At 37.4% G+C, this 24,290-nt stretch overlaps 1 protein-coding gene across 1 annotated transcript in view; it reads right to left on the bottom strand.

Moving 5' to 3' along the window:
* Positions 1 to 24,290, bottom strand: part of WDR70 (WD repeat domain 70) — a 307,839-nt gene that overhangs the window by 260,222 nt on the left and 23,327 nt on the right. The window lies entirely within an intron of this gene.

The raw sequence follows: 24,290 nt of genomic DNA on the forward strand, positions 1-24,290 counted from the left end.
CATGAGCAGTTTCATCTGACACATACCCTTAAAGTGTTTTCAAAAGACTTGAAAATCAGAAATAACCCTTCTGGGATAAAGTTGCCATAAGTTTAAAAAGTTATAATAGTATGGCCCTATAACGCCTAATCAAAAGTCTACCGAGAAACAAAGATCTGCCACAAAGTGGCTATGAATTGTGTGGAGAGAATGAGGACAACCAACCAGGAACTTGCAAACGAATGCTACATTCTCCCAGAAACCATTTTGCAAATAATTGCCCATTTGGTATCACAGAAAACCAAAATTAGAGTCTATTCTATATAAATCTGGAGATCCAATAGACTGACTGAATTATTCCCCATCACACATTCCCTTAAAAAACATTTATTGAATATTTAATTATATACCAGACACCTGGGACTACAGTAAAAATAAAAAGACTAACAAAGACACTGATCCTAAGGACTGTCAATCCAGTAAAGCAAAACTGACAGGTAAACAAGTAAGCAACACTGAAATGTTTCAGATGCTATGACAGAAGACCACGCAGGGTTCAGTGCTCAATTCTATTTTGCCTGGGGAAGTAGAGGGTGATTAGAAAAGGCTTTAGAAGAGATGCTTGAGATGCCTTTGGAAATATAGAGGTTCCCTAGGTGAACGTAGAGGGCATCCAGGAGAGAATAAGATAAATCCTGACACTTACTAAACTGCGAATATTTTTGCCTGGGTTGAGTTTAAATTGCTGGGCAGGAAAAGGGAAAGGCAGTGAAGTGGCAACCTCTAGAATGAGAGAAAATGTCTGCAAATCATATATTTGATAAGGGGTTAATATCTAAAAACACAAAATTTCTACAATTCAACAACAACAAAAAAAACAAACAACCTGATTCAAAAATTGGCACAGGACCTAACAGATTTCTCCAAAGAAGAAATACAGATGACCAATAAGTAGTACATGAAAAGATACTCAACATTACTAATCATCAGGGAAATGAAAATCAAAACCACACTGAGATACCAGTAACAGGATGGCTATTATTAAAAAAAGAAAGAAAGAAAGAAATTAAAAAAGAAATGTGGACCAGGACATACAAAAAATGGAACCCTTTTACACTGCTGGACAAAAATGGGGCAGCTGCTATGGAAAACAGTATGGTAGCTCCTCAAAAAATTTAAAATATGATTCAGCAATCCCACTTTTGTGTATATACCCAAAAGAACTAAGAGCAGGATCTGCAAGTGATGTTTGTACACCCATGTTCATAGCAGCAAGACAACAGCCAAAGACAGAAGCAACTGAAGTATTCATCAAGGAAGGGGACACCTGGATGTCTCAGTCGGTTGAGCATCTGTCTTTGGCTCAGGTCATGATCTCAGGGCCCTGGGAGCAAGTCCTGCATCAGGCTCCTTGCTCAGCAGGGAGTCTGCTTCTCCTGCTCCCCGCTGCTCTCCCTGCTGCTGCTCCCCCTGCTTGTGTGAGCTCTCTCTCTTTCTTTCTCAATCTGACAAATAAATAAATAAAATCTTTTTTAAAAAGGGGGAGGGAAGGAAATTCTGACACATGCAAGAAGGATGAACTTGGAGGGCCTTATGCTAAGTGAAACAAGCCATAGAAGAAAAATACTGTACAATTCCTATGAGGTATCTAGAGTAGTCAGATTCATAGAAAGTAGAATAGTGGTTGCCAGAGTTGGGGAAAGAGGGGAAAATAGGGAATTATTGTTTAATGGGTATAGTTTCTGTACCAGATAAAAAAAAAAAGTTCTGGAGACTGAACATACAACAACATAACACTACTGACCTGAACATTTAAACATTTAAAGATGGTTAAGATTGGAAGGGGGGGGGGATGGGTGAAACAGCTGATAGGGATTAAAGAGTATGATGAGCACTGAGTAATGTACAGAACTGCTGAGTCACTATATAGTACACCTGAAACTAAGATAGCACTGTATGTTAACTATACTGGAATTAAAATAAAAAACTTAATAAAATTTAATAATTTTTAAATAAATAAAAATAAAAATGGTTAAGATTATCATCTGGGTGGCTCAGTCATTAGGCATCTGCCTTCAGCTCAGGTCATGATCCCAGGGTCCTGGGATCAAGCCCCGTATCAGGCTCTCTGCTCAGCAGGAAACCTGCTTCTCCCACTCCCACTCCCCCAGCTTGTGTTCTCTCTCTTGCTGCCTCTCTCTGTCAAATAAATAAATAAAGACTTACCCAAAAAAATTATAAATTTTGTGTATTTAACCTAAAAAATAATTTAACCTAAAATTTAACCTAAAAAATAATTTTCATAGATAAAACCCAAATAAGCAAAAAAAATTGTTTTTAATTTTTATGGCCAACAGACATATGAAAAAGTGCTCAACATCACTCAGCATCAGGGAAATACAAATCAAAACCACAATGAGATACCAACTCACACCAGTCAGAATGGCTAAAATTAACAAGTCAGGAAATGACAGATGCTGGCGAGGATACAGAGAAAGGGGAACCCTCCTACACTGTTGGAGGGAATACAAGCTGGTGCAGCCACTCTGGAAAACAGCATGGAGGTTCCTCAAAAAGTTTAAAATAGATCTACCCTATGACCCAGCAATCGTACTACTGGGTATTTACCCTAAAGATATAAATGTAGTGATCTGAAGGGTCACGTGCACCCGAATGTTTATAGCAGCAATGTCTACAATAGCCAAACTATGGAAAGAACCTAGATGTCCATTAACAGATGAATGGATAAAGAAGATGTGGTATATGTATACAATGGAATACTATGCAGCCATCAAAAGAAATGAAATCTTGCCATTTGCAATGATGTGGCTGGAACTAGAGGGTATTGGTATTATGCTAAGTGAAATAAGTCAATAAGAGAAAGACACTCCTGGATTGGAAGAATAAATATTGTGAAAATGTCTATGCTACCTAGAGCAATCTACACATTTAATGCAATTCCTATCAAAGTACCATCCATCTTTTTCAAAGAAATGGAACAAATAATTTTAAAATTTATATGGAACCAGAAAAGACCTCGAATAGCCAAAGGGATATTGAAAAAGAAAGCCAAAGTTGGTGGCATCACAATTCCGGACTTCAAGCTTTATTACAAAGCTGTCATCATCAAGGCAGCATGGTACTGGCACAAAAACAGACACATAGACCAATGGAACAGAATAGAGAGCCCAGAAATAGACCCTCAACTCTATGGTCAACTAATCTTCGACAAAGCAGGAAAGAATGTCCAATGGAAAAAAGACAGCCTCTTCAATAAATGGTGTTGGGAAAATTGGACAGCCACGTGCAGAAAAATGAAATTGGACCATTTCCTTACACCACACACAAAAATAGATTCAAAATGGATTAAGGACCTCAATGTGAGAAAGGAATCCATCAAAATCCTTGAGGAGAACACAGGCAGCAACCTCTTCGACCTCAGCCGCAGCAACATCTTCCTAGGAACATCGCCAAAGGCAAGGGAAGCAAAGGCAAAAATGAACTTTTGGGATTTCATCAAAATCAAAAGCTTTTGCACAGCAAAGGAAACAGTTAACAAAACCAAAAGACAACTGACAGAATGGGAGAAGATATTTGCAAACGACATATCAGATAAAGGACTAGTGTCCAAAATCTATAAAGAACTTAACAAACTCAACACCCAAAGAACAAATAATCCAATCAAGAAATGGGCAGAGGACATGAACAGACGTTTCTGCAAAGAAGACATCCAGATGGCCAACAGACACATGAAAAAGTGCTCCATATCACTCGGCATCAGGGAAATACAAATCAAAACCACAATGCGATATCACCTCACACCAGTCAGAATGGCTAAAATCAACAAGTCAGGAAATGACAGATGCTGGCGAGGATGCGGAGAAAGGGGAACCCTCCTACACTGTTGGTGGGAATGCAAGCTGGTGCAACCACTCTGGAAAACAGCATGGAGGTTCCTCAAAATGTTGAAAATAGAACTGCCCTATGACCCAGCAATTGCACTACTGGGAATTTACCCTAAAGATACAAACGTAGTGATCCAAAGGGGCACGTGCACCCGAATGTTTATAGCAGCAATGTCCACAATAGCCAAACTATGGAAAGAACCTAGATGTCCATCAACAGATGAATGGATCAAGAAGATGTGGTATATATACACAATGGAATACTATGCAGCCATCAAAAGAAACGAAATCTTGCCATTTGCGACAACATGGATGGAACTAGAGCGTATCATGCTTAGCGAAATAAGTCAAGCGGAGAAAGACAAATATCATATGATCTCCCTGATATGAGGGAGTGGTGATGCAACATGGGGGCTTAAGTGGGTAGGAGAAGAATCCATGAAACAAGATGGGATAGGGAGGGAGACAAACCATAAGTGACTCTTAATCTCACGAAACAAACTGTGGGTTGCTGGGGGGAGGGGGGTTGGGAGAAGGGGGGTAGGGTTATGGACATTGGGGAGGGTATGTGCTTTTGGGTAAATTGGAAGGGGAGATGAACCATGAGAGACTATGGACTCTGAAAAACAATCTGAGGGGTTTGCAGTGGCGGGGGGGGTGGGAGGTTGGGGTACCAGGTGGTGGGTATTATAGAGGGCACAGCTTGCATGGAGCACTGGGTGTGGTGAAAAAATAATGAATACTGTTTTTCTGAAAATAAATAAATTGGGAAAAAAAAATAAGAGAAAGACAATTATCATGTGATAATTCCTCTCTGATATGGGGAATTTGAGGGCGGGGGCTTGGGAGGTAGGGAAGCTAAAAATGAAACAAGATGGGACCAGAAGGCAGAAAAACCTTAAGAGACTCTCAATCTCACAAAGAAACTGAGGGTTGCTGGTGGGAGGGAGGGTAGGGAGAGGGTGGTTGGGTTATGGACATTGGGGAGGGTATGTGATATGGTGAGTGCTGTGAAATGTGTAAGCCTGATGATTCACAGACCTATACCCCTGGGCCAATAATACATTATATGTTAATAAAAATAATTTTAAAAAATCACAAAAAGATGCATAGTATTAAGCCTAAACACTTCTTAATGCTCTAATAAACTCTTGGTAAGCTTCAAAATAAATCATTTATCAAATGTTTAAAATCTTCCTCCAAAAATGTAAAACTATAGGTATAAAATATTACAGGAAGGAAAGACAATTTCCTATCTAATTCTCACAGCTGGTTCCAATCCTTCAATTAGTAGTATTCCCAAACTACCTCTAAATCACCCTCAAACAATTTATGCCCTATTGCAAGCTGCAACCTTGGAGAATATATCTCAGTAACATGACTTAAAAATTCATTGTTAAGTAACTTTTTATACTTGTGTGAAGGCTGAAAAACTCAAAAAGGATAGGTCATTCTTGTATTTTTTTTAAACTCCATGACATTATCAATAAACACAAAGATGACAATTTTCTATCTTTATCATAGAATAATGGCAGGTAATTACCAAAAGGATTTATACCAAAAGATACATTTATTTTCTAAAGCTACCATGAATATGCACCTTATCATTCCCTGATACCCTAAAATTTTATGAGTATTTCTGCTCTCATTTGCTATTTCTGAAGACTTGAAATCTAGACAGAATTCTGCAATTAACTCCACTTGTAACCTTCATTAAGCCACTTGATTGTCTAGAACCTTGGGTTTTTCACTGATAAAAATGGGAAAATCAGAGGAGGTAATTCATGACATTCTATGATGACATGGTTTACCTTAAAACTTATTCACATCTGAAACTATGAACACTCCCTATGCTACTGAAAAGTCCTTCTCTGACTGCTATCTTTTCACTTCTCTCTGCTCTGCTCACTATCATGAGGTTTCTCAGGCTGTTTTTCTTTGAAAACCTTCAATGGTTCTCCATTGCTTTTGGTAGCAATCAATAACTTTTCACAGCATTCACACATTTTTTGTTTTAGAAATTTTATGCAACATTTGACTATTGTCCCAAATTACATTTAGAAAATTAATGTTTTGAAGAAGTTTCCAATCAAAGGAAACAAACTTAAATTTATGAGTAAGTTCTGGGGATCTGATGTACAGCATGATGACTGTAGTTAAGAATACTGTGTTGCAAACTATAAGAGACTCTTAATCTCACAAAACAAACTGCGGGTTGCCAGGAAAAGGGGGTAGGGAGAGGGTGGTGGGGTTATGGACATTGGGGAGGATATGTGCTATGGTGAGTGCTGTGAAGTGTGTAAGCCTGGCGATTCACAGACCTGTACCCCTTGGGGCTAATAATACATTATATGTTAATTTAAAAAATTTTTTTTTAATTTTAAAAATTAAAAAAATAATAATAATAATGTGTTGCATACTTGAAATTTCCTAGGAGAGTAGATCTGAAGTGTTCATACCACAAAAAAAAAAAAAAAGAAAAGAAAGAAACAGTAGCCATGTGAGGTGATGGATGTGTTAATTAACCTGACTGTAGTAATCATTTCACAATTTATACATGTATCAAAACACCACATTATACCTTTTAAATATATACAATTTTTGTTAATTACACCTCAGTAAAGCTGGAAAATAGATAGATTATTTAAAAAGGAGAAAAAAAATACTGGGGTGCCTGGCTGGCTTGGTCAGTAGAGCATGTGACTCTTGATCTAGGGTGTCCTGAGTTCCAGCCTCAAACTGAGCAAAGAAATTATTTTTCTTTGAATTCCTTATATAATTAAAAAGCAGTTTCTTGTAAGATATTAATATCTAAAGAGCCTAACAATAGTCTTATTACTTGCAGTGGTACTTTTCTATATATTACTTATTAATGTGCCTTACCCACATTACCTTACCCACAACATTAATCAATTCAGGCAGGAACAGAAGAACAAAGGAGTTGGGCTTGCCAGGAAGAGGGTGGTAGTTTGTGGGAGAGTGTTATAACAGAAATAAAAAGGAGCAACCTGGCTTTCTAGAACCCCTATAATGAAACTCCTCCCTCCCACTCCTTCACCTCCATCCTAAAAAGGAAGGCTTTCTTTTACAACTATAAACAAAGGTCCTGGGTTTTACCATTTGCCTTATCCTCAAAAAAAAAAAAAAAAAAAAAAAAAAAAAAAGGCCCAGCTCCACCATATCATGGCAATAACGTATACATCAATCTCAAATCTTTACAACTTGAATTAATTATCTACTGAAAGCCTCAAATCTTTAGCCTCCTGTCTACAAAGAATAAGTATTTATTAGAATGATTCATTTGAGAAAAAAAGCACAGAGTTGCTGTGATAACCCAATTAGTTAATATGACAAAGTACTTTATAATTATAACCCATTATAAGGACAAAATTAATTATGAGCCTACGGCTACAAAGGTTTTTCCTGAAAGTACGTATTTTAGGAACTGTTGGGAGACACAGTAAAAAAATGCCTTGAGATAAAAAGGTTTCATCAAGTTTCGGAATCTCAGATATGCAGGGTAAAATTATTTCAACATAGGTTATACCATGTTGAGTTATGTTTAGGAATTCATATCTGGGGGCGCCTGGGTGGCTCAGTGGGTTTAAAGCCTCTGCCTTCAGCTCAGATCATGATCCCACGGTCCTGGGATAGAGCCCCACATCGGGGCTTTAAAAAAAAAAAAAAAAAGACTTCGTATCTGTTTTTTAATGAACATTGAGTTACTGCTTGGGCAATCTGTTTCTATTTCGTTAAAGATGCACAAACTTTACTAATTTTAACTACAAAAGGTGCCACAGTGTGACTTAAATTAGGTAAGGACTAATATATTTGGGAAAACAAAAGAACCCTGACCCATAATAAATTTTCATTAAATTTACCTGACACTGAGATATCTTTATCCTTTTCCTCTGCTACAGTTTTTTTTTCTTTTAAGATTTTTATTTATTTATTTGACAGATATCACAAGTAGGCAGAGAGGCAGGCAGAGAGAGAGGAGGAAGCAGGCTACCCACTGAACAGAGAGCCCGATGTGGGGCTCAATCCCAAGACCCTGAGATCATGACCTGAGCTGAAGGCAGAGGCTTTAACCCACTGAGCCACACAGGTGCACCAGTTCTTTTTTTTTTTTTTTTTTAAATAAAGATTTTATTTATTTGTCAGAGAGAGAGAGAGAGAGCAGCAGGCAAAGGGAGAAGCAGGCTTCCTGCCGAGCATGGAGCCTGATGTGGGGCTCAATCCCAGGATGCAGGATCAAGACCTGAACCAAAGGCAGACACTCAACTGACCAACACATTCAGGTGCCCCCCTGCTACAGTTCTTTTAAAACCTAACAACACTGCAGAATGGATACCATATCTGATTTGATATAACTTTCCATACATGCAAAAGCATGTACATGCTTCACAACTGTCAAAGGGACAATGAAAATTAGAAACATCTTAGAAAGTGATCTATGTATACTCTCTGGGACAATTATACAATTCCAGCTCTAGAAATTATGCATCCTACTTATGCCACCAAATATGGAACAAACACAGTATTAACACTTCATACTTGCCATAATGTCTAAAGCCACCACCACTACAACCAAGTGTTTTCAATCGCTCTTCGGCATTTCTTGCTAGAGAACAAAAGCAGACTGTGGAGAGGATGGGAGAAAGGGGAGCCCTCATGCAATTTTGGTGGAACGCAAACTGGTACAGACACTCTGGGAAATAGTATGGAGGTTCCCCCAAAAAAAGTTAAAAACAGGACTACTATAATCTAGCAGTTACACTACTAGGTATGTACCCAAAACATACAAAAATACAGATTCGCAGGGACACAAACATGCACGCTGATGCTCACAGCAGCATTACTGACAATAGCCAAACTATGCAAAGAGCCTAAATGTCCACCGACTGATGAATGGTTGAAGAAGATGTGGTATGTATATACAATGCAATGTTACTCAGCCATCAAAAGGAATGAAATCTTGCAATTAAAATGGAAAAAATAATAAAAATAAAATAGAATTTTAAAAAATAGGGCACCTGGGTGGCTCAGTTGGTTAAGCAACTGCCTTCGGCCCAGGTCATGATCCTGGAGTTCCAGGATCAAATCCTACATTGGGCTCCCAGATCCACGGGGAGTCTGCTTCTCTCCCTGACCTTCTCCCCTCCCAGGCTCTCTCTCACTGTATCTCTCTCAAATAAATAATAAAATCTTTATAAATAAATAAATAAAAGAATGAAATCTTGCCATTTGCAACAAATGGATGGATCTGGAGTATATTATGCTAAGTGAAATAAGCCAGTCAGAGAAAACAAATACCATTTGATTTCACTCATATGTGGAACTGAAGAAACAAAACAGATGAACCTAAGGGACAGGGGGGACAAAAGAGATAAAGAGGGAAAGAAACCATTAGAGACTCAATGATAAAGAACAAACTGAGGGCTGATGGAGGGAGGTGGGGTAGGAGGGCACTAAATGGGTGATGGGTATTAAGGAGAGCACTTGTTATGACAAGCACTGGGTGTTGTACGTGATGAATCACTAAATCTTTTTCTGAGACCAATATTGCACTGTCTGTTAACAAACTAGAATTTAAATAAAAATTTTGAAAAGAAAAAAATAAAAAATAAAGACAATGAAAAGAAACAACTTAAAGCAGGAAAGAGAGCCGAAGTTTAGAAAGAAGTGATATTTGGGGCACCTGGCTGGCTCAGTTGGTAGACCATGCAACTCTTGACCTTGGGATTGTGACTTCAAGTACCACATGATATAGGGAGTATTTAAAAATAAAATCTTAAAAAAAAAAAGAACAAAAGTAGACTGTTTACTTGCCATGTCCCCATTAGTCTGTAAGATCCTTGAGGACAAGTACAATGTCTTATTTGATCTGTATCTATAACACCTAATAGTATAATATAGGTGCTCAAAATATATCTTCTTAACTGAAGATAATAAAGATTATCTATAATGACAGCTTGTTTTTAAAAGAAAATAAGTGAAATCTATGAGGAAAAATAATAGGCAATCATATTTTTACTTATCATAATGTGTTTATATATCCCTCTGAAACACGGGGACATATCTATCAATTATTCACAATTTGTAACTACTCTTCAAATTTTTCTGTGTACTTTCAAGATCAAATATTTGAAGCCACAGGCAGACTAAAAGCCATATCTAATAAACACTAAGAATCCCAAAATAAGGAAGACATGGGCATTGTCTTCATGAGCTCAGAAGCTATGAAAGGTACACACTTGTAAACAAATAACTGTATCACAATTATCATTTTATCATGGTTGTGACAATAACAGAAGGCGGCCCTAGGTAAATCATACACAAAAATGAACTCAAAATGTATCAAACACCAACATGTAAGAATTAAAACTATAAAACTCTTAGAAAAAAACAGGAGTAAATCTTCATGACCTTGAGTTGGGCTTCTTAGATATGACACGAAAAGCACAAACAACAACAGAAAAAATAAACTGGATTTCATCAAAATTTCAAGTTACTATACTTCAAAGTACACCATCAAGAAGGTGATGGACAACTCAGAATGAGAGAAAATATTTGGAAATTGTGTGTCTGATAAGGGATTTATGTCCAGAATATATAAAGAGCCCTGATAACTCAACAGTAGACAAATAAGTCAACTGAAACAGGAAAAAAATCTGAAGAGACATTCCTCCAAAGAAGATATACAAATGGCCAATAAGCACATGAAATAATGCTCAACATCACTGTTCTTTAGAGAAACGCAGATCAAAACTACAATGAGATACCACTTCACACTCCCTAGGACAGCTATAATCATAAAGATGAACAACAACATGCATTGGTGAAGATGTGAAAAACTGAATCCTCGTAAGACTACTCGTGGGATTTTCAATGGTATAGCTAGCTTAAAAACCAGTTCCTCAAAATATTAAACACAATTATCATATGACTTAGTAATTCCATTCCTAGATATAAACCCCCCAAAACATAATATGCATCCATACAAAAACTTCTACACAAATGTTCATAGGTAATGTCCATCAGCTATGAATGAATTTTAAAAAAAAAACACACAGCGGGGTGCCTGGGTGGCTCAGTGGGTTAAAGCCTCTGCTTTCGGCTCAGGTTATGATCCCAGGGTTCTGGGATCGAGCCCCACATCGGGCTCTCTGCTCCGAGGAAAGCCTGCTTCCTCCTCTCTCTCCCTGCCTGCTTCTCTTGCCTACTTGTGACCTCTGTCAAATAAATAAATAAAATCTTTAAAATAAAATAAAATAAAATAAAAATTTTAAAAAACGCAGTGAATCGTATGTCACACAATATTCCACTGTCTGACAATACTGGCAATAAAATGGAATGAGGTATTCACATGTGCTAAACATGAATGAACCTTGAAAACATTATACTATGTGAAAGAAATCAATGAAAAGAACACTTACTGTATTATTCCAGTAGTATGAAATGTCCAGAACAAATCCACAGAAACAGAAAGTAGATTAGTTTGTAACTAGTAATTAGTAATTAGTAATTTACTAATTTAAATTACAATTTAATTACAATTAGTAATTGCCAGGAATTAGGGGTAAGGTAATGATGAGAGAAGAGGAAGTAAAAGTTAAAGGGTGCAAGGTTTCTTTGAGGGAGGAGGAAAATGTCCTAAAATTAGCTGTGGATTACACAAAATTAGTGATGGTTACACAGCTCCATGATTATACTAACACTCACTGAATTGTATACCTGCAAATTGTGAAATTTAGTACATATGAATTATATCTCAATAAGCTGTTATAATATAAAACAATAGAGGAATATAACTAACACATAAAGAAGGAGGTATTCAACTCAATTTTTGTGGGTCAATGAAGGTTTTTACAAAATGAAAATGTTTTCCTTTCATAAGAAGAAAAGCTAGATCCTTAAAATTGAAAAGGTTCAGATGCCTGGGTGACTCAGTGGGTTAAGCCTCTGCCTTCAGCTCAGGTCATGATCCCAGGGTCCTGGGATGGAGCCCTGCATCAGGCTCTCTGCTCAGCGGGGAGCCTGCTCCCCCCCATGTCTCTCTACCTGCATCTCTGCCTACTTGTGATTTCTTTCAAATAAAAAAATACAATCTTTAAAAAAAAAAAAACTGAAAAGGCTCTTCCTTGATGAAGGAGACAGATCTATCACAACACACCTGACAAGAGCCAATGCTTACAAAGCCTGCCAAGTGAATGGAGTAGTACTTACTAAGTGTTGGCCACCATCCAGAGAGAAGAAGAGCACACTGGAATGCACGAAAGAGTCAGTCATACGCAAAGACTGTTCATAGTTTATATGGATGGGGCATGAGTAGGTGGAGGAGAGGGGCAAGAGGTGACTTGAGAAGCAGGATGGGTTACAACCAGAGGTAGAAGAGTGAAATGGTTAAGCACAAAGATTCTGGAGCAGATTCCCTACATACGAAAGCTGGCTCCAACATTTATTACTAGGTGGCCCTGGGAAAGTTACTTAGCAGCTCTGAGTATCAGTTTCCTTATCTGTCAACAGAGGAAAACAGTACCAGGAGGATGAAAGGAATTATTTCATCTTCAGTGCTTAGGACATTGCTTCATGAAGTACCCACTGTCAGTAATATTTGGTTCTAGATTTGAGCATCTGCTTATTTATTTATCATAAATCAAACAAAAGGAGACTGCAGAGACAGAAAACTGTGGCTTAACAGTGAATTCCTGGTTTGTTGAAGCATCCCTTTTTACGACAGTAATAAAAAACAAGGCTGTGCCACCAACTTCTTCATTTATTTAAAGAAACAAACAAACAAACAAAAAACATTTAATTCCCGTTTATGCTCTGCAAGTATAAATGTGAAACTGAATAAAGACTCCCTGATTCTGATCCAGCTCAGTAGCAAAACGGCAACATTACCAACCAACAGCTGCCTGATAAGCTATGTGAGTCAACGTGGTGGTCTTGGTCTTATTTCAAATTCACAATTTGCCACACTGCTAGCACTCAGCACAAATAGTATGAACAAAATATCTTTCCAAATAAGGATTAAGGTCTATAGAAGAATAAAGAAAGTAAGCTCTGTTGGAGCTACTTCAATAGGTACTTACATGCCATCCTATCAATTTGGTACTTAAAAATATAAAATTTATTCAAATGCAAACTTTACAATCACGGAAACAAGAAAGTACATAATTCCATTAAAAGACAAATTGTATCAATTTTGGTAGATAGTCCTGATTTTCTAGAAATTCTTTATAATGACACTTCTTAAAATTTTAAGATTCAAGCATTGAGAAATCTTTCTCAAAACTGACACAGGCAAAACTCGCACCTTTCCTCATGTAAACAGGAAGGGTGAAAGATCAAAGGAGCTGTTTTATTTTCAAATACTGTTTTTATACCGATTAAAGTAAGAAAGTGATGTCCATTTTCTGTAACTGTCATCTATAACATTCAGTAGAGTGCAAAAACTAGTTACATAACCCTCCTTTTTTTTTTTTAGGAAGTTATTTATTTATTTGACAGACAGAGATCACAAATAGGCAGAGAGGCAGGCAGGGAGAGAGAGAGGAGGAAGCAGGCTCCCCACCGAGCAGCAAGCCAGATGCAGGGCTCTATCCCAGGACCCTGAGATCAAGACCTGAGCCGAAGGTAGAGGCTTAACCCACTGAGCTACCCAGGTGCCCCCATGCCCTCATTCTTAAGAATACTTATAGTTGTGGGGCGGCAGGATGGCTCAGTAGTTAAGTGTCTGCCTTCGGCTCGGGTCATGATCCCAGGGTCCTGGGATCTAGCCCCACACTCGACTGCTCCGCAGGAGGCCTGTTTCTCCCTCTCCCACTCCCCCAGCTTGTATTACTGCTCTCGCTCTCTCTCTCGCTCTCTCTCTCTCTGTTAAATAAATAAATAAAATCTTTTAAAAGTTACAGCAACAAAAAAGAATACTTACAGTCGGAAAGGCAGAAGAAAAACTAAAATCTATCAATAAAGCAACTCAAAGCAAAATTTTTTTTTCTAACAAAGGAAGAAACTATAAACTTCTATTACACTAACCCCTTCTGTTCTTTATTTTTTTTTTTTAACATATAATGTGTTATTTTGCTTCAGGATACCGGTCTGTGAATCATCAGTCTTACACAATTCACAGCGCTCACCATAGCACATACCCCCGCCCAATGTCCATCACCCAGCCACCCCATCCCTCCCACTCCTTTCAGTCCAGAAAACCTCAGTTTCCCGAGATTAAAAGTCTCTTATGGCTTGTCTCCCTCTCTGGTTTTGCCTTGTTTCATTTTTTTCCTTCCTTCCCCTATGATCTTCTGTCTTGTTTCTCAAACTCCTCATATCAGTGAGATCATATGATAATCATCTTTCTCTGACTGACTTATTCCCCTCAGCATAATCCCCTCTAATTCCACCCATGTCATTGCAAATGGCAAGATTTCATGTTTCTTTGATGACTGCATAATATTCTATTATATATAGATACCACATCTTCTCTACCTGTTCATCTGTTAATGGACATCTAGGCTCTTTTCCATGATTTGGCTATTGTGGACATTCAAAGCAAAATTTTTAAATAACAAACTGAGTGTGGTGCCTGGTTGGTTCAGTGGACAGAGCGTGTGACTCTTTATCTTGGGGTTATAAGTTCAAGCCCCAGGTTGGGAACAAAGATTACTTAAAGATAACATATTTTAAAAATAAAATAGTAAAATAACAAACTGAAATAAGAAATGGGGGAAGTTACACTGAATAAAGTTTTTTTAAAAAAGCTTTAAGGTAAAAGGAAACAGAGCCACAAGATGAGGGATATGTAGGACGATGTTAGGATCTAGAAAGAAAAGTGAAATGAAAACAAAAGATAAAAAACTCCACATAAAAAAAAAATTCCAGGGCGCCTGGGTGGCTCAGTGGGTTAAGCCGCTGCCTTCGGCTCAGGTCATGATCTCAGGGTCCTGGGATCGAGTCCCACATCGGGCTCTCTGCTCAGCAGGGAGCCTGCTTCCTCCTCTCTCTCTGCCTGCCTCTCTGCCTACTTGTGATCTCTCTCTGTCAAATAAATAAATAAAATCTTTAAAAAAAAAAAAAAAATTCCACACAGATAAATAATAACAAGTGAAGGACTTTGGAAGACCCAATTACAACAGTATTTTTTTACGGTCAATTACAATAGTATAAACAGAACTATGAAGAATGAATAATTCAATTCCCTGAAACTAGGATCAAAAAAACATAAAGTGGGGGGGGGGGGCGGGAATAGCAGTGTTTTGAGCAGAGAGAGAATGGGGTGGAGGTGGAAGGGGTCATTTTTCCAACGAAATTTTTGACAATATAAAATGGCATAAAGACTCTATAGGACTGATTGTGGCAAGGATTATTAAAAGGACTGTTTTTGCAAAAAATATTCAAGGTCTTCATCAATTTTCTCAAAGGCTCTTTTTTTTTTAAGATTTTATTGTATTTATTTGACAGAAAGAGATCACAGGTAGGCAGAGAGAGAGAGAGAGGAGGAAGCAGGCTCCCCACCAAGCAGAGAGCCCGATGCAGGGCTCGATCCCAGGACTCCGGGATCATGAGCCGAGCCGAAGGCAGAGGCTTAACCCACTGAGCCACCCAGGCACCCCTCAAAGGCTCTTAATATCAGGCTCTATGATACTCAAATCATTTACTGCCCTTGCCAATTTTCCTTTTTTCACTTAAGAACTGGTGTAACTCAACTAAATCCTCATTTGAAAATGGTTTTGGTAGAGCAAAAGGCATCCTTAACATCATTTCCATAGACTTAATAACAATTTACATCTGCAAGATTTGCAACTTACTATATAGTATATACATCATAAAGACAGAAATTTACCAGAGTAAATATACTTACATTTAAAATAACTTGTAATTATGCAGACTACAATCAGTCAGATAAAAAGTACCCTCTTGCCTTCCTCATTGCACTTAAATTATGCTTTGTATTATTTGTACAAACTAGTCCACCTTTGGGGGCACGTGGATGGCTCAGTTGGCAACACGTCCCAACTCTTGATTTTGGGTTGTGTCATGATCTCAGGGTAGTGAGATCGAGCCCCAAGTCAGGCTTCGCAGGGAGTCTGCTTGAGATTCCCTCTCTCCCTCCCCACAACCTTGCACATACATAGCTGCACACACTCTCTAATAAATCTTCTAAAAAAATAGTCCATCTTCATCACTACACGCTAACTACTGCAAATAAAGAAAACAATTCATGCTAGCAGTGTCATTCACATGACAATCACACAAAATATTTGTTGGGGGGGTGGGGAGCCACTGCTCAAAGGCAGAAAGGACACACACAAGTGATTGCTCCTGGCGGCCACCTGAGAGGATACAAAAGCCTACCTGGCAATGGGAGCTTAAAAGGGAACTGCAGCCTTTTAACAAAGGAATTGTGGCAGGACTAGCCTGAAAATGGGAGGGTATGTATTGATTCCGGAGCTTCTGAAGGATAATTATGACTATATCAGAAGCTAGCTTTGCTTCAGTGAAATGTTTAGGGGCTAGAGAGTACCTCTGACCACAGCCAAGGATGGCCATTCATTGAACAAATATTCCTTGAGCACCTACTATGTGCCAGGAACCAGTCAAGCCACTGGGGATAGAGCAATAAAAGAGACACTATAACTGCCCTCATGGAACTTGTATTACTGTGAGGAGAAAGACAACAAGCCAATAAACAAGAGATGTCAAATAATGGTAACTACCATAAAGCAATGTCGGAAAAATACAGTGCAGTAGAGCAAGTGGAGGTACCTATAGAAGGTGGTCAAAGAGGTAACACTTCCACAAAGACCCAGATGAAAAGAGGGAGTCATGGAAAGCTCTGAGACCTATTTCCTGTATAGGAAAGAGTAAATAGAAAAGCTCTGTGAGGGAAGAAGCATGGTTGCTAAGAAGAAAAGCAGGAAGGTCACTGTAGGTAGAGAGGCGTGAGCAAGACAGGGAGCGGAAGGCGATGAAGTCAGAAAGAGGTGAAGAGGCCAAGTCATGCAGGCCTTAGAGGTCACAGCAGGGAACTAGGGATTTCTTAACATTGTGACAGGAAGAAATTGGAGGGTTTACTGACAGGAAAGTGACAAGGGAAGCAGGGAAGCGACAAGATCTGATATGTGTTTTTAAAAGTTTGGATTATTCTCGTGATCAGAGAAATAGAAACTTTTTTATTTGAGCTTACAAACAAATCGTAAATTATGAAGAAGCTATCCTTAATATTCCTGCCATAAAGCTTTATCATACAGTTACGGACTTAAAAAACTTAAAGATACAAAAAAATCCTGTAAATACCATCAAATCACAAAAGAATATTCATAATTTTTCTGAATTATTCTTTTTTAAAAAATAATTATTCCAGCATTAATCTCAACCTAAACCTCACTTGTTCCAATTTATAGAAGACATTGTTTATAAGATTCCTCTTTTTTTCCCTTCCACAGTAGACAGGAGACAGTTGAATAAAATGAATTTTTGCCAAAAGCCAAAATATCTCTATTGCCCCCTAGTGTCCTTCTAAAGAATGAAGGCCTTCAAAGATTTGCAGCTTGGAAATGGTCAGGAACACATGGACTGGATTTTGGAATAGAGCTTCTAGCAACCTCTGCTGACGGAATCTTGCAGGTGTAATTAAATTGTTCTGTTTTGTTTTGTTTTTTTCCAATTTATTTATTTTCAGAAAAACATTATTATTTTTTCACCACACCCAGTGCTCCATGCAAGCTGTGCCCTCTATAATACCCACCACCTGGTACCCCTACCTCCCACCCCACCCCGCCACTTCAAACCCCTCAGACTGTTTTTCAGAGTCCATAGTCTCTCATGGTTCACCTCCCCTTCCAATTTACCCAAATTCCCTACTCCTCTCTAATGCCCCTTGTCCTCCATGCTATTTGTTATGCTCCACAAATAAGTGAAACCATATGATAATTGTTCTGTTTTAAAAAACATTAATTTCCTCTGAAGTTAAGATCATTAAGGTCCCTCACACTGTTTTTTTTTTAAGACTTTTCTTCCCAGCCAGCTGCAATTAAATTAAAATTGGTGATTAATCAAATATGGTAATGACGATGAAAACAATGATAAATCCCAGCAATTCTAAGTGCTTAGAATGTGTCAATCCCCATCCTAAGTGTTTACTTAAATCATCTCATTCTCATAGCAACTTCTGAGAACTAAAAGAGAACTTTTACCCACTGTTAATTCTTCAACCTTTCCCTATGCATAAGGAAAGAGACTGATTGATACAGGTGGCTGGCAACGACCAAGGCCAAGGGGATGAGAAGCCTCAGACCAGAAGTCAGAGAAGCACAGTGGTGGCCCAAACGTGGACTCTTCACTACAGAACGTGCCAGCCTGGGAGTCAGAGAAAGTTCATGGAAAACAGGTGCTCACAACTAAAAAGGCACCGCTATATCTAGCCTTTAGCTACAGTCATAAAAATGCAACTTTTGATTTTTTGCAGTAACAGGCAAGAGGACAGCAAGGCTAATAAAAATCCTCAATAATCCCAAAGTCTCCACTTAACTGTAAGTTACAACCTTTTTTACATTTAAAAAAAAATCAGAATCGGGCACAATAGATACGATTTAGAAGTTCTTTTTTACCCCTCTTTTCTCTGACTCTACCAATCTAAAATGTTGTTCATTAAGCTCAAAGAAAAATAATAAATCTTCAAATACTAAATACTTCTAATTAGTTAACAGTTGGTATAGTGTGACAAAGTTAGGTAATGGTTTGAATGCTGTTTCCATTTGCATTCTAGTTGAAAGAACAATTCCACTACCACTGTAGGTAAGTAAAATGGAATAAAGGAGGAATAAAAAAGCAAGTTTGTCATCAAAAGAATTATGATATACAACATTAACATCTCCATTCCAGTGACCTCAACAGTAGTAACACTAGACCAACTACTAACTAGCAACTGAAGTAAACTACATATAAAAAACAACAAAATTAATCATAACCAGGTGGTATAGATTTTATTCTGTCTCCTAATTTATGTTCTCTCATAACTCTCCTTCCAATTATACAGCTGTTAAACTCATTCTTAAAAAGTTTTGTGACTAGAAGGGGGCACAAAGAACTATTTGGGTGACAGAAATGTCCCATATCTTGTTTTGGATGGTGCCTGAACACAAAATATACAATTATTAACACTCACCAAACTGAACCCTTAAGATCCGTACACATTAAGATATATAAATTACACCTCAATGAAAACAATCACAATTCCTTTTAGTCACAATTCCTGTTTTAAGAAGAGAAAACTATAACTTTTTTTGCCTCATTTGACAGGTAGGTTCTAGTTACAGTCTATACAATTAAATTAACTAAAATCATAGAGCAGCTCCTATAATTATTAAACTATTATGTAACTAAATTGTAAAATTAGATTAAAAATAATAAAAAATAGATTGTAAACTTAGGAAAAGGCAATATAATGGTTCTACCAGAAATAGGTATCTTCATACATTTTTATATTCATATTTCCTCTGTTCATTCCTCAATCCCTACTTCCATTTTCCACTGAGTAAGAACTAAGGATTGCTAAGTCACAAAGACAGAACACTCTCAAATGTCATAAAATGAACTGCTCAATTATAAAAGCCAAATACACTCAATCCACTTGACAAATATTTACTCTGTATGTACTATATAAAAACACTACACCAGAGGTTTTTTAAGAGTTTTTAGAAATTACTGAACCATTTATATACAAGTCCCTATACTTGAGATCATTACAAATGATTGCAAAGTGGAGGCAGAGGAGTTAAGACAAGCACACAAGTAATGAATTAACAAAGAAAACAGTTTGTGTTTGCTATGGAAGGCAGAAGCCAAGCCTGGGGAGTAAAACATGCAGTTGGCATCTGGAGGGGCTGCATGGAGGAAATCACATTTGAAATGGTCCCTAAAGGCTGGACAGAATTTTAACAACCAGGAAAAAAAAAAAAAAAAAAAAGAATTTTAACAACCAGGAACTAGAGGAATGGAAAGGAAGCATTAAAGTTTTGGCCTGTACCAACACAAAACTCTGTTAGAGAGAACTAATGGGCAAACAGGAATTGGTGAGGTCTGATCAATTTAAAAATCAGAACTTCCATATATTAACCTTTATTCATGAAAAATCAGATATGTCCTTAAAAAATACATCCTGAATTACCGATACGACTAGTGCTAAATGGGAACTGATATATGCCAGTTGCGGAAAATAATCAAAGAGAGTGGGTAAGATGGAGACATCAAGACCTTCTACAACACCTCTAGTGAGGAGACGCCCCTCAGTGCTGCTGACTTCATCCGAGTGGCTGTCCTCCTACCTAGTCCTACTCAGGGGTCAGACCATGGAGGGGAGCAAGAAGAGCAGGAGGGGGAAGGGAGCAGAGCCAAGGGATGGATATCTTGTCTTTTTTCCTTCTTCTTTGAATAAATGTCACTTTTTGAGGCAAAAAAAATAAAAATATATTTTTTAAAATATTTTTAAAAATAAAAAAAGGAATCCTTCTGTAAAGTTTTTTCAAAAATCCATTTCCATACTTCCATTTCCCTTATGAGTATTTTAATGATTCTCTATATAAAAGAACCTGACAAATAAATAGTTGAACTTGACAATATCTTTGGACTAGCCTTGGGGCTGGTTTTAGGGATTCCTTCTTTAACAAAATGAACCAAAAAGTCTGCAACTCATTTCTTAAGAAAAAAACAGTACAGGGGTGCCTGGGTGGCTCAGTTGATTAAGCATCTGCCTTTGGCTCAGGTCATGATCCCAGGCTCCTGGGATCAAGCCCCATGTCAAGCTCTCTGTAATGGAAGAGAAGTTTGGTTCTCCCTTTCCTGCTCCCCCTGCTTGTGCTTTCTCTCTCTCTCTCTCTCTGTAAAATAAATAAATAATTTTTTAAATTCCTCTAAAAAAAGAAAAACAGTATAATAACTAAACTGCAGGATATAACAGATACAAAAAAAATTCAAGTGAAATCCATGCATGCTAATATAGTAACCAAATCCCAAGAGTTTCAAGACTGCATCAGTACCCATAAATTTTACATCAGTTGTTCCTTTAGAGAAAGGTGGCTATATAATATGTTTACAATGAACAAAATAAAATCAAGTAGAGTCTATATCATACAAAAGTAAAGGATTACTCACAATGGCTATAGTTTTTTTCCAAAAAGTAACTAATTTGCCATTACTAGAACCAAAAGCACCAAACACTGAATATAAATTTATGCTCACTCCAGAGTTGCTAATTGGCTCCCACCTCTCCATATCATTCATCCCTTCTAATAGAAGCACTGAATTTCCGCTACAATCCTAGCTTCCTAAAGTAAATATGATATTTCTCATGTAAAAGATTAAGTTCAAAATCAGTAGCTTTCTTTATCCCTTCTGCATGCCTGCTGACAAAAATGCAAAAACTATGGCTATGGTTTGAGCATACATCTTGAAGCCCACATTATTAAGGATGGCAGAACAAAAGGACGGAAGCATGCTCTTCCATGTGTGTGCCATGTGTGGCACACTGGACCTACAAGCTAGTTCTGGCCCATTTAACTGCTGATTGAATTTATGTGAGATAGAAAGAAAATGAATTTATGTGAGATAGAAAGAAAAGACTACTTCTATCTTGTTTAAGCCGTTGTTGTTGTTGTTGTTGTTTTTCCATTTTGTCAGCATCAGCCAAATTACATAATACAGTAGTCCTCCCTTAACCATAGTTTCATTTTCCAGTTTCATTACCCACCACCAACCATGGTCAGGAGGTCAACTGTAGCCCAACACACTGCAGCACCGATGCTAGGTCATTCACCTCACTTCGTCACACAGGCATTTTATCACCTCACATCATCAAAATGTACGTATTTCGATAGAGATCATATTCACCTAACTCATTACTGTATGTTATAATTGTTCTATTTTATCATTAGTTGTTCATCTATTACTGTGCCTAATTAATAAACGAAATTTTATCAAAGGCATATATGGATAGGAAAAAACATAGTATACACAGAGTTTGGAACCATCTGCCTTCAGGAACCCACTGGGGGGTTTAGAAATGCATCCCCCACAGATAAGTGGGGACTACTGTAAGGTACTAACGAATACACAGGCCAGCCCCTTGAAACAGGCTCACAGCCCAGCTCCACAGCTTCCAAGTACGGAAGGTAGCAGAGTAATGTTAAAAGCATAGAGGGCCTGGGTTTAAATAGCAACTCTACCACTTAATGGCCAGGTAAGTGACTAAATAAGCAAAATGGGCAAATAATTTAACCTCTGTGGGGGGAAAAATGAGAAATATTTACTGATTTTTAAAGGTTTTTATTTACTCAAATTCTTTTTTGTACTGAAAAGCTTTATACTTTTATTTATATATTCAGACACATCTTCCACTAAGCTTAGTCCTAATTTGTTATTGTTGTTCCTGCTGTGAAACAGGTATCTTTTCTTCATTAACCCTTTAAACTACATACATAAAAATAAAAATAAATTAAATACTATAAATCAATCTGTTATAAATGTTTTTTTAATATTTTATTTATTTATTTGACAGACAAAGATCACAAGTAGGCAGAGTGGCAGGCAGAGAGAGGAGGAAGCAGGCTCCCCGCTGAGCAGAGAGCCCAATGCGGGGCTCGATCCCAGGACCCCGAGATCATGACCTGAGCTGAAGGCAGAGGCTTAACCCTCTGAGCCACCCAGGTGCCTCCTGTTATAAATGTTTTGATCAGTTCTTTTTTATTTTAGGTAGAGTCACACTAAATACAATAATCTTACTTTTTCCTTTCTAATATTCAATTCTGATTATTTTAATTTTACTTAATTGGCAAAAATGTGTAGAAGAATAATGCAATAGTTACCATCCTTTATTCCAGATTTTAAAGGGAATAACTCTAATGCTCCTTAATTATTTATAACACTGACTGCCGGTAGGAAGCATGAATGTATAATTTAATGAGGTATAAAAGTTTTCTTTTAGTTTCACTTTTAGATGTTTTCATTAGAAATTACATTAAAATTTTTTGATTCACTTTTTGCTGTATATTTAAATAGATGACCATAATGACAAATAACAGGCACCATTCTAAGGGTTCCAAATACATTCATTCACTCACAGAATCATCTACACAATTCCAGTTGAGAATTTTATTAGCCCCATCTTACAGAGGAGGAAAAAAAGACACAAGAGAAGTAACCAGCTTGAAATTGAAAGCTCCATGTGGCTCCAAAATCCATTCTCTTAAATACTACTCTACATCATTTCCCTGTGTCTATATGTTGCTTCTTTTTATTGCCTGGATCACTATTATAATACTCCAGTTAACACTGGAAGCTGGGAGACAATCTAAGTGGCTACTGCCATTGTAGTGATCCTAGATTCACTAAGGTGGTAGTAATAGAGATGGCCAGAAAAGGAGCAATCTGGCTGGAGAGAGATCTAATGAGACTTAACATGAATTGGATGTGGGACAGGAGAGAAAGAAAGTAACCAATCATGGTGACTAGGTTTTGTGGTCTACCTGTTAGCAAATATTTAGAACTCTGCTTCCTATGATTTATGTTAATTTTTTTATGTCCCTTGCTTTTCTATTTTCCTTCATGCTTCCTAATTTATGCTTTCTTATAGCACTTCACTTCATTAAATCCTTTTTGGAAAAAGATAAGATAGGAATTTATTCACAGAAGATGTATTTTACTTCCATGTTCAATATTATTCTGTTTGGAGTTTTTTCTCTATCTGTTCTAATTTTTTTTCTTTCTTTTCTCTTTTTTAGTTTTTCATTTTAATTCAATTTAGTTAACACATAGCATAGTATCAGTTTCAGGGGTAGAAGTTAGTGATTCATCAGCTGTATTAACATCAAGTGCCCTCCTTAATGCCCATCACCCTATTCATTCTAATTTTTAAATTAAGATCTTAATTGGCTTACAATAAAGAAATGTTAACTGAATGCAACCCCATTATTTGTTTCTAGTCACAGGCATATCTTATGTTCAATATGGAAACTAGAAAAGAACAGAAAAATATGAGGCAGGAAAAAAAAAATCCTCATTCTCACAATCCAGAAACAAGCAATGTAAATCCTTTTTTCCACACATCTGTATCATTTAAATTTTTGAACTCATACTGTTTAGACAGTTGTACATCACTCCCTAGTGCTACTGAAAGCTCTTATTAAACACATTCAATGACTGTGTACTATCTTATGACTACACAACAGTTCACTTGTCTTTCCTCTTCCTACTAGACACGTACTCACACTATTCCTGATACCACCAGGGGTATGGACATGGCCTCATCAGTTCCCTCAAATGAAAACAGATTGGAGATCCAGTGCCCCAACCCACCACTCCCATGGAACACATTCTGAAAATCATTATTACACATAGTACAGTGAT

Source organism: Neovison vison, chromosome 1 (assembly GCF_020171115.1).
Source record: "Neovison vison isolate M4711 chromosome 1, ASM_NN_V1, whole genome shotgun sequence".
Lineage (NCBI taxonomy): Eukaryota > Metazoa > Chordata > Mammalia > Carnivora > Mustelidae > Neogale > Neogale vison.